General features: G+C 33.9%; 1 protein-coding gene across 1 annotated transcript in view; it reads left to right on the forward strand.

The window, feature by feature from the left end:
* Window positions 1-17185, forward strand: part of MGAT4C (MGAT4 family member C) — an 815317-nt gene that overhangs the window by 100711 nt on the left and 697421 nt on the right. Inside the window, exon 4 of the mRNA XM_030819890.1 lies at window positions 6703-6735. The gene's annotated coding sequence lies outside the window, so the exon portion shown is untranslated. The remainder of the gene's footprint in view (window positions 1-6702; window positions 6736-17185) is intronic.

Consider the following 17185-nt stretch of genomic DNA (forward strand, 5'->3'; position numbering starts at 1 on the left):
AAAATTCAAGTGAACACAATATGTAATTCTCTTTATTTTAATTTCATTTTTTTTTCATAAACAGAATTGTCTTCTGATTGAATTCCCATTTTGCTTAGAGGCAGAAAGAGTTAACTGAATCAATTCCAAGTAAATTCAGAGGTTTTAAAGGATTCTCAGGCATTCTGGGTTTTAATTCAGTTAAATCAAAATTGTCTCCCCCCCTTCTTCCTTGCTTTTTGGATTGGTTTAACTTCTGGAAAGTTCATACAGTACAATTATATTAGATGGTGAGGCATCTGGGAATCAGCCTTCCATTGTCCTATACCGACATCTATTGCAATGTACAATCATGTCTCACATACCCACCACATTGGCATCTGTTGAGGTTTCTGTATTTCCACCTGTTTCTTGACATACATTTTACGCTACTCTTTGTTATAATGTCTTCTTATCACAACCACAGACCCTTTCAACATCTGCTTGCTTTCTCTCAGCCAAACTTTTTGTTTGTTTATTTGTTTCCTCTCTCTTGTTACTCGGGGATCATAGGATACTTGCTATGGCTGCCTTGTGCCTTCCCCTTCTTTAGCAACAAAAATACATCTTAACCCTTTTCATTGGGCTATTAGGGAATTCTAAAGCATAATTCTTTACACTTCCAGAAATAATTAAGGGAAAATGTGGTATTTTTAGAATTCCAAACTGTTCTGTGGGTTCTGTCAAAATCTCATGTACTTCTCAATGATAGCAGAAAATACAATGAAAAGAGTCTCTTCTTAGATCCCATCAGTTTTTAAATATTTCTCTCTAATGCATTTTTCAACCTTTCTTTATACTGGATAGAGTAATTATCCTTTAGTTATAATGAGAGGGAAGACTGATTTAATTTTTCATTCTTCCAAATCTGTGTCTATTATGTCAGTAATATCGCTTTTATTAAAATGAAAAAAAGAGAATTCACATATCTGCTCTGTACTTTCACTTAATTACAGCTGGCTGGGCTGGGGGAAAAGGACCACATGTTAAAAATGAAGCTATTTGATGACTGTTAGTGGAAGAAACTTACCTTTCTGCAGTATGGCTGAATGGTTAATCTGCTCATCTTTTTTTATTTTTTATTTTATTTTATTTTTTTATTTTTTTGCTGGAGAAAACAAACACAACATAAATGCTGAATATGTTAAAACTGGGGTCTCCAAACCCTGGGCCACAGGTCAGTACTGGACCATGGCCTGTTAGGAACCAGACCACACAACAGGACCTGAGTGGCCAGAGCGCAAAAGAAGCTTTATTTGTATTTACAGCTTCTCCCCATCAATGCATTACCAGGAGCTCCGCCTCCTGTCAGATCTGTCTTGGCATTAGAGTTTCATAAGAGTCCGAACTCCTGTGAACTGCACATGCAGGGGATATAGGTTGCACACGCCTTATGAGAATCTAATGCCTGATGATCTGTCACTGTCTCCAATCACCCCCAGATGGGACTATCTAGTTGCAGGGAAAAAAGCTCAGGGCTCCCACTGATTCTACATTATTGTGAGTTACACAATTATTTCATTATGTATTACAATGTAACAATAATAGAAATAAAGTGTACAATAAATGTAATGCACTTGAAACATCCTGAAACCATACGCCCCCACCCCTGGTCTGTGAAAAAATTGTTTTCCACGAAACCAGTCCCTAGTGCCAAAAAGATTGGGTACTGTTGTATTAAAACATTCAAATGCATTGATGAGCTAAATAGAAAGTAAAGAGTACTCCAAGGCATAATTAAATGAAAGGATAAAATGAAAGTGACAAGCAGAATGCTGCTGATACTGGTTTCCACCTTGAAAGCCATTGCACATTCTAGTAAACTTGAGTTTTTGTTTTCGTATATTTTCAAAGCACAGGGTATAGAGAGAAAATGTCCAGTGGTGGACGAAAATAGAAAATTGAAAACATAATTCGTGCATAAACCTAGGCCCACCAAATGGCCTAGCCCCTCCTTTAAGTGTAAAACAGGAATAAATGTCCACTCATTCAGGTTTTTATAAGCAGCTATACCTATCTTGACTTCTAGTCCTGAATGAAGGGGGAAAAAATTAATGCTTCTAGCTAAAAAACAGCCTTTATGTTGGATTGCAGCCTGAATTTCCTCGAATTGTGTGATGTGAAAACCTTAATGCAATACTACAGTTTAAAGTGCATCTAGGTTGGTATAGCCCTCAGTCACCTAGCAGAAACAATTGCATTTTTTTTCCCAGAATAACTTGTCTTCAGTCACCACAAGCAATTATCACAAATAAAAATTTAGAAATATAAATTTGTACTAAAGAAAAATCACAAAACACCTAAGGAAACAAAGTGCCACAAGCTGGAGCCTCCAAATATGGGAACAGAATAACATAACTAAAAAACAAATATACTTCGTAGGTTACAGCAATAAACGAAGGTACTGAAAAAAATAAGAAAAGGGCTAAAGAATTTTAAAGAGACTAAGATGATTCGACAAAAGACTCAAGAGAATGGCTTGATATTGAAAAATTACTATTTTAGGTCAGTGTCCCTGGAAATAGACTCTTAAATATGGATTAACATGCAAGAAATTTATTTGGGTATATTCTCAGAGAAAACCACCATGAAGGAAATAAGAAAAGCTGGATTGGGCAGAAGGCAAGGGAGATGCAATTGCAACAGAATCTTCAGTTGATAATATCATAAGCTCTGAAGTTAATCACTCCTAAAACTACTACTAAAAACCAGACATATTTTTAGTGTCTCTATTATACAGAACAGCTACCACCCCACAGACTGAATATAATAGTTACAAGGGAAAAATGAGATAACATGCTTAAAATTTCTTTAAGAACTCTAGAAGTTCTATACAAATGGGTTATTTTGACATCTACACAGGAATCAAAAGAACAGCCACTGGAATCAGATAATCTCACTTCACTGCTGCCTTTGACACTCGCTAACTAGTTGACCAAAAGCAAATTACTGTCTCTCTGTGACCAGTTTTTTTATTTCTAGAGTGGCATTAACGATAGCTGCTTCATAGAAGTGCTGTGGGGGATTAAATAAAGTGAACACATATGAAGAATAAGCACAACATCTATTATATAACAATAGTTTGTTAATAGCTGTTATAATAAAAATATTTTTTAAAAGGAAGAGGATCATAATCCTTAATTTAGATTCTGCCTTAAATTGTCTTATATTTACTTAGATATCCTCTTTAACCCACAGTCATGTGCAGAACCTAATTCCTACTCCAAAAACACAACAGTATTTTACTGGAAATTTACCTTTAATGAAATATTCCGCAATAGCAGGAGAACCTTGACTCTTTTTCTGGCTCTTTGTATGAATTTATGGTAGAAAAAAATTGCTCATCTGATCTTTTTATGTCAGTATATCACATATTTGCACAGAGACACTATTTCTGGGGTATTTTAGAATACGTTCAAGCTGATTCCTTTTATCCTACAAGTACACTGACGAAACAACAGCTTATAGCGTTGAGATTTGTATTGGCAGAAGCATTTGCTGTTAATCAAATACTCTGTAGCATGTCTGTACATGTTTTTTCTTCTGTGCCTTGAAAAAGATGATATGACTTTATTCCTGTGTTTACTTTTTTTTCCTACCCTTAAAACAAATTGAGGTGCGGTTTCTTAATTTAATAAATTCCCTTTTCTCTGGCCCTTTGAAAACAGCAAAATTACTGCTAATTTTAATCTATCAAGTAGCGGTTGGCATAAATATTATATGGAATCCAATCTGCAAGTTGATTTCTTTACAGTGATAAACAAATACTTTGTTTTATTTATGTTCGACCAGATTTCTTTGGTTCTTCTTTAATGAAAATCTGGGGCTATTTGGCTCTTACGATAAGCTGTCAAGATGAAAAATCTATGCTGTAATGTCAATTTGCAATGCTTGTGGTTCAAAGGGTATTTACAGCACATGATTTATTTTTCCATCACCTAAGATTTAAAAAAGAAACTATACCATGATTAATATCAAATAAATGAGAAGTGATTTATTTTTACAAATTTGTCTTGAACAGTATAAAGCATGTTATTTCTGATGATGCCTATTAGGAACAATAGCAATTGAAGTCTGTATAAACATTTTAAATCTCCCATTAGAAAGTCAACAACTTAGAAAAAACTGGAACAGAGACTCTACTCCCATCTTGGGGAATGATTTCTTGGATATTAGATGAAGTGTTGTACAACATTTTTTCAGGGCTTTTGTTATGAGAATAAGTGTCCATTCTTCAAATACATATCATCCTTTTAACATGATTGTTTCCACAGTTTTTTGTTTTTATATTTAATATATATGCATATAAATTTGACAAAAATAAGTTAGTTGAAATAAAAATTAAACAATATTTAAATAGCTCCTAAGTTTCAAATGCCCTCTCAATTTTAGGAAATAACTTATAGCAGTTCTTAGCATCAACCTAGGAAAATCTTTAGAATTAATCTCCCAGTAATCTAACACTATTCTATTCAGAATCAAATCTTTTACACCTGCCTTCAGTGAAGGACGTGCTTGGCTTTATTAGTTATAAAAGTTTATTTCCTTTTTTAAAAACTTTTATTTTTTAAAATTTTTTTGTGGATACATAGTAGGTGTATATATTTGTGGGTTACATGAGATATTTTGATACAGGCAGGCAATGAGTTACCAGGGTAACTGGGGTATCCATCACCTCAAGCATTTATCCTTTGTGTTACAAGCAATTCAATGATACTCTTCTACTTATTTTAAATGTACAATTAAGTGATTTTTGACTATACTTACCCTGTTGTGCTAGCAAATATAATAGCATCTATCATTGAAATTTACAAAGAACATCAATTCTCCTTACCATCTTTTACGTGTCTTCTTGCAAAATCACTTTAGTCTTGTTATGTTTTAACTATAAAACCTTATATAATAATCAAGTTATAGTTAAATGCAGAATTATTCTGTTACTAGAAAGCTACATGTGAATTAATCATTCTTATTCTTTTATTACAAGTATATAACCATTAAATAAGTAGATGTATTTGAATTGATATTGAAAGGTATCTAAGATATAATGCTAAGACAAAAAGTAAGTTAGAAAACAGTGTATTTTCATAATTATGTAGTGGTATCTATACATATATTTGTACACTAGACGATAATGTTAAAACACATTGGTATGTAAATAGAAAAAAGTGTGGCCTAATATGCAGCAAACTCAGTAGCAGTGAGTCGGAGTATAATAAATATTCATTTCTTTTGAGATGGAGTCTCACTCTGTCACCCAGGCTGGAGGGCAGTGATGAGATCTCGGCTCACTGTAACCTCTGCCTCCCGGGTTCAAGCGATTCTCCTGCCTCAGCTTCCCGAGCAGCTGGGACTACAGGTGCTCGCCACCATGCCAGGCTAATTTTTGTATTTTCAGTAGAGACGAGGTTTCGCCATCTTGGCCAGGCTGGTCTCAAACCGCTGACCTCAGGTAATTCACCAGCCTCGGACTCCCAAAGTGCTGGGATTACAGGCGTGAGCCACTGCGACCAGCCAAACATTCATTTTTTACATCTTTGTATCTTGCATATCTTTTTGTTTTTCTTTAATAGCCAACATTTCTATAATAAGACATGGGAAGAAGACAGGCATGTAGACTCAAATATTAATAATGAATAACTCCACAAGGTAGAATTAAAACGACCTTAATTTTCTTACTTCTTGACAACATTTTAAAATCTATGTTCATAACAAGAGTTATTAATTTATGTAATACAAGGTAGAATCATTTCAGTGGACTGATATTAAAAAATTTTTCTCATTTATTGCATAAACACATCTCACTCCTCATATACTTTTTCTGTGGAAATATGATTTTATAAATATAGTTAACTGTTATCTGAATAAAATTTATTTATCAATAAAGAACATTAATTGCATGAGCATTGTTAAATCACCAAAGTAAATCTAGTACATCACAACTAAGTTATTACTTGGCCTTCTCAAGAGCTTCTTCAGTTAAATTGCATGAGGATTGAGAATTAAGTGAGTTTTTTGTTTGTTTCTTTTTTTTGTTCTGGTGGTCATATCACCACTTTTGTGTAAAGTTACAAGTAATGGCAGTGAATAACAACATAGATCTTTTCATATATAATATTTTAGAAATACATTATGAACACTGATTTCCATGTATATGAAATAATGAAAATAATAAAAAGCTTTAAAAAGTATTCTGTAAGCCCTTGTTTTAGATCACTTCTTCCTTTGTTTCAATAACATGCTTTAATAATCACTCTTTCTTAAGAACTATGTGAACATTTAGATTTTACTGTTTTAAAATTGTTATATCATTAAGTATGCATGCTTTATTTCCTAACTTTTTTACTATTAATACTCTTTTTTTTTAACTTCTGGCTTTCCTTTGCCTCTTCAATCCTCTCTAGCAATATTTAAGATCTCTGATAGCTAATGGTAAATCTGAGAAGATCTCCTGGATTCAAGCCAATCATAACATCTTTAAATAATGTTTATATATTGCAAGCTTGCCAGCTACTTACCAGGGCATAACAAAAGATAAATATACACTCCTCTACTACCACCACTAAAAGAAGCCAAGTCATCTGACTGCTAGTGACCTAATTTTTACATAGCTGTTTATAATTCTCATCATCACGTTATAGCAATATGATTTATTAATCCTTCTGGCATTTTTCTCCTTGACAGCTTCTCAGCTGCTGTTACATTCTACTTGGATGGGTAAGTGCTATATACTATTTTAAAAATGCACATCAAGTTTTATATGTTGAGACTTTATTTGCTTTAAACACTTAGTGTCAACTAAGGTAGAATAATTTGGATTTAACAGTATAAATGGTAAAAATTATTGTTAAGGGTTCAACATAGATGAGAATGAAGAAAACATACATTTGAAGATGTGATTACAGTAGAGCCTTTCAATGTCTTTAACTTAGGGTGGGTTAAAATATAATTCACGTCTTAGTTTTTACTTCAAATGGATTTTACTTCAAATAGAAAATGTACTTTTAAGTCCTCTGCAGACTCTTAGATATATTCAAATACTTCTGTATAGAAGAAATATTTTTGCTATAATATCTAAAAATTTACACCTTTGTGAACAACATCTCTACATTTTCAAATTAATTTTAAATTGTCAATAATTAGCTATAATCACCAATACAGGTGGTACTTATTTATCTTTATATGTAACTACCACACTTTATTTAATAACAATAAAATTCGACTTGATGTTGCATATTAAACAAAAACAAGAACAGGACAAAAATATTAGAAAGGAATATGCACATATTAACAAACAACCAATTAATAATTCACTACAGTTGTACTCTAAACAAGGTTATGTTGCTAGAATGTATGGCAAAAATAGGAGAAACATTTAGATTGTATAGTTCCCTTTGTCCAGTAAAAAAATCAACCATTTTTGCTTAATCTGAATAGACACATTTCCTCATGCCAGTGAATAAGAAGGAGTTTAGGCATATAAAATATATTAGGTAATATCGTATTGTCAACCACAGATTTACACAGCAATGTTATTCAAATGGGCAATTTACATTTTTGGATCTCTATCGGACCTGTCGCCTGCATATTGACATTCCATCTCTATAAATTTATGCCTTAAGTTAGAGAAACATTTTTGCAGGAAATAAAGATAATGTGTATTCATGTGACTTCTTTATGACCTAATTTAATAAACTTTTCTTAAATGTTAGGAGGAAGACATAGCTATATTTATGACATTATCTTGCTCAAATTTCCAATGTTTTAAACTGTCTTTTGTCAAATGATAGATGATGTTTCTGTTGTAATTATCTGAATTTTTGAGATGAGCATTTGAAGGAGCTCCAGTTTCAGTTGGAAACGATCCATAATCTTTAGACACTGGACATTCTTTTGTGAAGGATTTGAAGTGTGATTATATATTTTCTCTAATATTCATAAGTATTCTATCATATTTATTCTAGAGGTAAAGCAGTTAATTCCTAAAAGTCTAGGAAAAATGCAACCGTAATGCAACTTTCCACATTTGGAAAGATTGTTTGAAAAGCCAGAATTCTTCAGCATCTTACTATAAAGTCGTAATTTGTGTCTACCGTATTTTAATCACAAATGTGACAACAGCATTGTTGTATACAGAATAAAAAGGGGGTGCTGGGCCGGGCGCGGTGGCTCACGCCTGTAATCCTAGCCCTTTGAGAGTCCAAGGGGGGCAGATTGCATGAGCTCAGGAGTTCGAGACCAGCCTGGACAACACGGTGAAATCCCGTCTCTACTGAATTACAAAAGAAATTAGCCAGGTGAGGCAGCGTGCGCCTGTAATCCCAGCTACTCGGGAGGCTGAGGCAGGAGAATTGCTTGAACCCGGGAGGCGGAGGTTGCAGTGAGCCAAGATCTCCCACTATACTCCCGCCTGGGTGACAGAGCAGGACTCGGTCTCTACAAAAAAAAAAACAGACAAACAAACAAACAAAAACAATGGCAGGGGGCGCCGATGATTTTAGCCTCCGTGTTTATCCAATTTTTGTGGAGTCTTTAATGTGGTCTGGTCTGACTCAAAATCATTGTCACTTACACCCAAGTTGTTTAAGGCTAAGAATGTGATATTCTTCACTGAGATTCAGAGAACTGGCACATAACTAACAGAGAATCAATTAAGTAACAATTTTCAGACAGCTCCTTGGTCATTAAAAAATAGGGAAAAGGAGGAAAATCTGGTGTACTCTAGCTTCTAAGGAAGTCAATTCCTCAGTTTAAGTATTTTATTTTACAGCATATAATTAAGCAAATAAAGTGCTAGGCAATTCCATGATATTCAGATATTTTGACTTTCAAGACACTAGTTGTTAAGCTATTAATCACTGTGAGAGACCCTATTAAATTCAGGTGATGGCGATTATTTATTTTAAATGGACAGATAAAGTTTTATGCATTGTGTAAAACAATGTTTCAAAGAACTTATACATTGTGAAATGGTTGAATCTAGCTAGTTAAAAAAATGCATTACCTCATACAGTTATCATTTTTGTGGTAAGAACACTTAACATCTGCTTTCAGCACAGAAATTCAGAATAAAATGGTGGTTACTAGAGGCTGGGCTGGTTTGGGTGCAGTACTGTTGGGAAAATGTTAGTCAAAGGATGAAAAGTTAGAGTTAGATAGGAAGAATAAGTTCAAGAGATAATGTTGATTTTTAAGCTTTCAGTAAATTAAAAAATAACTTACGTTGACATTATAACATGACATTTCACCAAAATCAAAGGCTATCTTTCAAACATAGCACACCTTATTTTCATTTTGAACATTACATGAATGAGCTAATACGTCACTCCAGCTACTGCATGTATTATGCAGAAGCTCAGGTAGTTATTCATAGTTATTATTAGTGAAAAAATATCATAATCAACCTATACATAATGCTGCTGTTTAAATACCCCATATAATATGGTAGGCCAGAGGAGGTAGGGGTCCCAGAAGATGGCTCTGCAAGTAATAACAACAAATTTAAAGCATTGGATGACCCAGTTTTTGAAACAGTTGTTATTGAGCAAAAGTCAGTTTCAGAAAATTATTAGAGATGCCTATAATTTTATCAAAGACCAATTGCATCATTAAAGCATTACAATTTGGGGAGACACAACAGTGCTGAGGAGGTCATTAAATAGGTGTATGCATCCTGAAGTCAAGAATTTAAAAGAATGCTTGGGTGTTGGAGTGCTCATTTGCCATAAACTATTTTGAACCATAATTAATAATGAAGTATTCATTTTAAATCATAAAGGCAATATTTCATACTTAAAAGATATATACATATTTATGGTAAAATCTATGAAAATGTATTTTTATACAGGTTGGAGTTTTTCAGTATGTTATAAAAGTTAAATTTATAATGCATGGGTATTGTATTGAAAAATACATGTTCAAATTAAGGAAAAACTTTGCTTTCCTATTTTAATTGTTATCTAAACAAGACTTACCCATACACAATTTGTGAACACACAATTTCAGAAATCTTTTCGGAGAGGAACAATTTACTTACATGCTTTTTGCAAATTTACCAATGAAATTTAAGGCAGTTGTTGCACTTTATTTGTATTACAACCTCCAGAGAAATGAAAAATGTTACAATAGCATTTTAACATTTTAATTCAAATATTTTAAAAATTAAACTGTTAGAAAAAATGATAATGAAAAGGAGACTGTCTTTCAGGGATTGACTTGTGTCCCCCCCTCCAAACTCATGTATTTGTTCCCCAATGCCATCGAATGTAACCTTATTTGGAAATAGTGCCTTTACAGAGGTATTCGAGTTAAAATGAGGTCACTAGAGTGACCCCTTGTTCAATATAATAGGTACTTATTAAAAGGGGAAATTTAGATGTGTAGACTTACTCAGAGCGAAGACAATGTGAAGAAACACAGCAAGAAGATGGCCAGAGACAGACAAAGAGCCCCCGAAGCTGCCAAAACCAGGAGACAGGCCTGAAACAGATCCTTTCCTGGAGCCTTCAAAGGGCCATCTTGATTTCAAACTTCTAGCCTTCAGAATTGTGAGACAATAAATTGCTGATGTTCTTAGCCAATCAGTTTGTGGCACTATGTTTTGGCAGCCCTAGAAAACTAACACATTATCTTAACAAATGTTTCTTGTCTAAGATAGACATTTTATTTACATAACATCCACAGTGGCTTAGGGAATTTATGTAGGAAGTCATACACTGTAATTATTTATTTATAAATTTCTGAGGAACAATGATGAAACTAGCAACATTAGTTGTTTGATATTCTTAAAATTCAGAGTAGTAAGAGACAACGTTGTTAGTCAACTGATATAAAAAATACTGAATAAATGTTGTGTGATGCGGCTATCAGTGTATAAAATAGTTGTATAGATTTGAACATGAATTCAATGCCAGTATTGCACATATGTCTCTATATTCTTCTCAAGAAACACAAATAATTAATAGGACAACACCTGGGTTTAGCACCAGAATATGGTGGATCTATATTTTCCATATGAATACCATACGCTCCCTACTAAAATATCTCAGACAATTTTATGTATACCAATTAGTAAGGACCCAGTTTCTATCCTTATATAACCTCCAAAGCCAGAATGAGGAATAGACATTTGACCTAGAGTTAATTTTTGAGGTGTGTGAATAAACCAAATTAGGTCACTGCTTTTGTTTTTATTTGCTACTCTGAGGGAACAGAGTAAAGCAATGCTGAGATATGAATAGAGATGTAGAATCTTTTAGTAACAACAGCCAGTATATTCTGTTTTAACAAAAGCTCTGTTATTATTTTATGTTGACTCTTGATAAATCCCTTAAAAACTATTGACTTTGTAGGATATGATACTCTGGGACCTCCAGGTCATTCTTTGTGGTGGTCTTGATAGGGTGCTATGTGTTCACAAAATGTATTAAGATAGGGGAAAATAAAGCATTTCTATATATATATATATATATATATATATATATATATATATATATTTTATAATGTGTGTGTTTACTTTTTCAACAAGTTAGTTCATTACCAAGAGAAGGCCCCACAATAGAATTATAAATCTTCAATCTTTTGTTGGCATCTACAGGATGGGCCTCAACTTCAGACGCTTAACTGCTGTAAGGACACTGGCTCTGTTTTACTCTGTCCTTTAGGATCTTTGGGAAAAGATGCATGCTCAGAGTCCTCTCCAGCCTGTAGCAATGCTACAGTTCCCTCTTTCAGTTTGCTCCCTGCTTGCTTCCTGTCATGCACACTTAACAGTGCCCTCCCTCCTGCTGTCATCCTCATTTCTCTAGTTCTTGAGCTCACTGGTGGGAGAACAGAACCATTACTAAAAGATGACTGCAAAGTGCTAAAGTGCTCACCCAGCCATAACGTTCTTCTATTTACTGTCCTTGTTATTTATGTTGATATTTGCTTAATCTAGGATGTAAGAGCTTGACATATGGGGTGATTTAGCAACACCAGGGAAATAAATATTATCCACAGTTCTATCATTGAATGACATGAGATTAATAATATCTGGGCTAACCATTCTATCTACATAAAATATCACAATCACAGATTTGAATATATTCCTTTAAAATATACGGTATTAGATTTCATTGAAGCATGGCGTGCTACATAAATAGACTTAAACAATCAGGGACGCAGTTTGGACCCTCTGGCAAACCGCATGTGTTTTTTTGTTCAATCTTATGTTATATAAAGCCTTATGGTCACTTTAAGGCAAAAACAGTCCCATTTCTGTAAAATTTGAATAAGCCACCCCATAGAATAATCAAATTCTGAACCTGATTTGAAGTGTTTTCCTCTTCCTCACTAGGGGACTTTCTAATGTAAGGCAGATAAATGATTCTTCAGTCTTCCCTAGCTCCCCATCCACACTAAACTTGCTAGCCAAAGATTCTTCTAAATCTACGGTCAAGGTAGGGGAGAGAAGAGAGGAAAGTGGATAAGAACATTTTAAAGGTGAATCCAAGCCTTCTGAGCCAGATGAATTGCTCTAGTCTACTTTTTTTTTCTTATGGTGCATTTCTATGGCTGTCTCAAATTTTTCAGATTCCCTCTCTCTTGGTGTAGGCAGGGCCTCTCTTAATTATGTTTGTTCTAATTAATCCTCAAATGTTGACATAATGCACCAAGGCCTTGACTAAAATCTTCAGGTCCTGCAAGGTCATTCTTTTTGACAAGATTCTTTTTTAAATGATTACAGGCCAGTGTGCTTCCTGCTAGATCCACACATGGTGCATCGCATTCTTGCACGTTTGACACATCATTGGGGCAAAACTGATTATTTCGCACTTGCCACCTTCTCTGTTTCCCCTTTAGTTTTTCAAGCATGAGTCAATAACCATTCTACACTGGCCCCATACATATCAGCAAACACATATCAGATTCTTGATTGGTCAAAATTTCTCTCACCAACTTGGGATTAATTTTACCCTCCATTTTTTGATGTGAGTATATAAGTGGGAGTATGAGGAAGGGCAGAGTATACAACTTATTGCTCAGTTCTCTCCAAAGACATCTTCCTTAAATATTATGGTTTATTATTTCCCAACTCTCAACCACCATGTATCTTTGATGTGAGAGGATTCTTTTTAATTATCTTCTTGAATTTCTATAAACAATGCCTCTATTTTATAATGACTAAATCCAAATTTCATTTTCAACATGCTATTCATAGTCTAGAATTGTGTTTCATATTTTAGAATTTTCTTCAACTAACTTATGAGTGCCTTAAGGTTGTAAATCATGTCCTGTATTTAAATTTTTTCTTATTGCTCCTTATCCAGGTAAGCCATCATTAATAATTTTGGATGGATGATTGAGTCAGACTTTAAAAAGAGATATAGGAGATTAAGGAGCTAGATCATGGTGGGAAAAACTTGAATCATGAACAGATGACATAGATGTTATTATTAATAGGACCTAATTGGGGTAGTACTTTAAAATAAACATAACATATAGAACATTGCAGTAGTTTTAAATGTCACCAGTTCTTTGACTCTCCTTCCCATCAGGAGGTCAAGTCTGTTTCCACTACCTTGAACCTGAGGGCTTTGTAGGACTGTCTCAATAAATACATTGCAGAATAATTGATATTGCATAACTTTGAGGCTAGATTATAAAAGGCCATGCAGCTTCTGTAGGTCTCTCTTGGAACACATGATTTGGGAGACTTTAGCTACCAAGAAATCCAGCAACCCCGAGAATGCCATGTAGAGAGATAGCAAAGCAAGAAAGTCGGAAAAGTTTATATTTAATCTTAAGTCATATTTAGAGAAAATGGAAAGAAATCAGGATTTATTTGTTCTTTTGCCCCACCTGTCCACCTCCATAATATTTCTCTGTCCAAGGCTCTCTCATTTGCAAAATATTTTTAAATTAAGACGTGTTTTATAATGAAAGATCAAATTCAAGATAGCCCTCTGTTAAGGATCCCAAAAGACCTAAGGTTAAGTTTTGTAGACTCTCTCAAAGAGTCAAGAAGTCTTTTAATGATGCCAAGGTTGTTCCTCACAGATAATCTCTGTAAAATAACAGGAGATCTAATAACTTCAAAGACTTTCCCTACAACATCCTTGAGATCTGTGAGTGTGTATTTTTTCTAATAGAAAGAATTACACATTAATTCATTGAAAACCCACATAGTTTTATAGAAATTTTATCAGGTGGGAATGCAAGAACAGGGACAGTATAACATTTAAAAGGAAGTTGGATTTCAGGATTTCTGAGCAGAAAGCTAGCAGCGAACACTCAGCTGCAAACACCAATCATTTCTTATGTAAAAGGAAGGATGATTCAGACAACAAAATCAAGATCCAGAAGGCAGACCAAAGGGGTATGATAAATCATTCCTAGGCAATAAGACTGAGCCACCATCAAGAAACTGGCAACATGTACTCAGCTGGATTTCAGAATTGCTATGAATCAGTGACTCTGATTGCCTCCCATTTTACCTATTTTGAATGGAATTGTATCAGTTGTGAGCCATCATTGTATGTTAGCTATATGGTGGGCAGATAACTTGTCTCTTTAGATCGCAGATCTACAGGTTGAGAGAAACAGCACTGAAGGAGCTGTACTGAAACAACCACAGGCACAGAGCTTCTTACGTGCATGGATCTGATTTAGATAACAGGATACTAAAACCTCAAACCTGAGTGTGATATTGCAATATATGAGACATTTGAAAGTCTTGAGAGGGAGTGAGTGTATTTTGCATGTAGTAAAAGTATAAGTCTTTATTTTGTCCCTTAATTTCCATAACTGGAATAGATTTCTTTTATCCATTCAATGGATGCCTATCATATTTAACTTTCTAGCAAAAATTTCAAGTTAAATTTTTGTTAACATGATAATAAAATTTAGTGCTGTTGCATCGTATATGAAATTTCTGCAATGCTCATGAGGATTCACATGATGCAATAAAACATACTATGTGCAAACCATTTTCTAATATACCTAGCATACCTGTCTACATCACAGGCCAATATAATAAATGTTTAAAATGTGAATTAATAACTAAAGGGGGCTCTGAATTACATAATAGTGTAATACATAAGTCCATAGGCGCTGAAGCCTAAAGTCAAATTTTTGCCCCTTCACTTTCAAGGTATGGGACTTTGGAAAAGTTACTAAAATTATTCAAGCCTCAGATTCCTCATCCTTAAAATAGAGATATCAGTGGTGCTGACTTCATAGGAGTTTTTAAGAAAATAAAATGAACTCATATATATAAAACTACTAATACATTGTAAAAGCTCAGAAAATAGTTTAGCTAATGTTTTTGCATTTCATAACTATTCATTTCCTAATTTACTCAATATTTTCATGAAACTACCCTTTCTTGTAGCATATAGTCTTCAAAAAGTTAAAAATACATATCTTTACTATAGAGGTACGAGCCCTTATAATTCCACAAATATTAATTTTATAATATTAATTTAAACAGATGCATTCATTATGATGTGAGAACCCAAAAAATGAATGAATATTTTCAGAATAAGATGATACATCCTCAGAGGGTAGGGTGACCCTAATAGTTGTTGGTTGAATGTTCAACAGCTGTTTGAACATATTTTCATTTGGGAGAAAAAAGAACCAATTCATCAAAATCAACAGTACTCACAGAGGGAGTTGTACAGTCTCATAGCTACCTTTATATCAAATCTACTCTTTAAAAAACAGCATTTAAACAATCTGTTATACATAAGAAGACACAAGTTAACAGTAACACTGTTATTTTCAACATAAGTGAAATCCCTTAATGTAATTGTATAAATAGCATGGTGTGTGTGTGTGTGTGTGTGTGTGTGTGTGTGTGTGTGTATGTGTGTGCAGCCTTATGTATTTGAGTGGAACAATTCCATAACGATTAAATAGAATGAAAACTTGGTCTCCAGACACTTTCAGAATAAATAGTAGAAAATTATAGATGGACTAAAATGTCACAATGCTAAATTTTAACAAAATTTCTATCCATGAAATTATTTTATCAATGCTTATTACTCATCTTACAGGGGAAGGATAGCTTTTTGTTTTCTGGCTTAATGTTATAAATCGATAGGTATTGGGTGGTGGAAAAATATAGACTCCGTTAGACAATGGAGCCAGAGGAGGCAAAATTGTCTACAATTGGCAGCTCCCTTTTCTGTGTGAACTCAGAAGAGCTTTTCCTTCCTGGTACCTGACTTGAGACTGTAAGCACCCTGGCTACTCGATTCCCACCTTCTTCAAAATTAATTTTGTTTCTGTGTGGCTAAAAGATGAATATATTTTTAAAAACTCAAGTTAGTGATTCATGTTAAAAAAAAAAGCCAGTTTTCAAAAATGATAGTTTCGTCATGAGTCACAATGACATCAGATGGCATAAAACCTTTGTCAAGTGGATCTTACTCAAGAGATTCCAGCATCCCCTAAATGACTCATTGCTCCTGTGCTGATAAAACACAGCCCAGCATATTTATTTCCTCAGGTGTTTTGAGTTTCTCCTGTTGACTTATACAAACTGTCTGAAGATTTTCTTATTTTTTATGGTTAGTCATTGATTATGTTATTCATGGGTTGAGAACCGATAAACATCTTAATTTCAGAAAAAAACTTTCTTGCTCCCTATGCCATCCTTTTTTTTTTTTTTTTGAGCTAGAATGTTTTACTTTATTGTTGCAGGGTAAAGAACGTAAATTTTGTATGTATACATTCCAAAAATATTTCAACTTTTAAAAATTGTGGATATCTTTTAAATATATGTCTATAAGTTATTTATTCTCAAAATGTGTCTTTTATTACAATATTAAACTGATTATCTTCTCATTTAATAAACAAATGAAATGGGAAACTGCCACAAATTTAGAATCCAAAGGGTTTATTGCATGTGTAGGTACTTATGTAACATAAGAAATCATCACCAGCACATGGCAATATATCAAAATTGAAATCCTCTCCATTTAAAATTGTAGTGTCTGCTCCCAGGGCAGGACAGATTTTGTGTGCATATGATCTGTGCAGTTAAACAATCCCCACAGTTAAAAGGTCATCATGGTTTATGGCTCTGCTGCTGCTGTTTTGAAATTCTTAATAATTATTAACAAGGGGTTTCACATTTTCATTTTGCACTGGGTCATTCAAATTGTGTGTCTGGTGCTGA

The sequence above is a fragment of the Nomascus leucogenys genome, chromosome 10, assembly GCF_006542625.1.
Source record: "Nomascus leucogenys isolate Asia chromosome 10, Asia_NLE_v1, whole genome shotgun sequence".
Lineage (NCBI taxonomy): Eukaryota > Metazoa > Chordata > Mammalia > Primates > Hylobatidae > Nomascus > Nomascus leucogenys.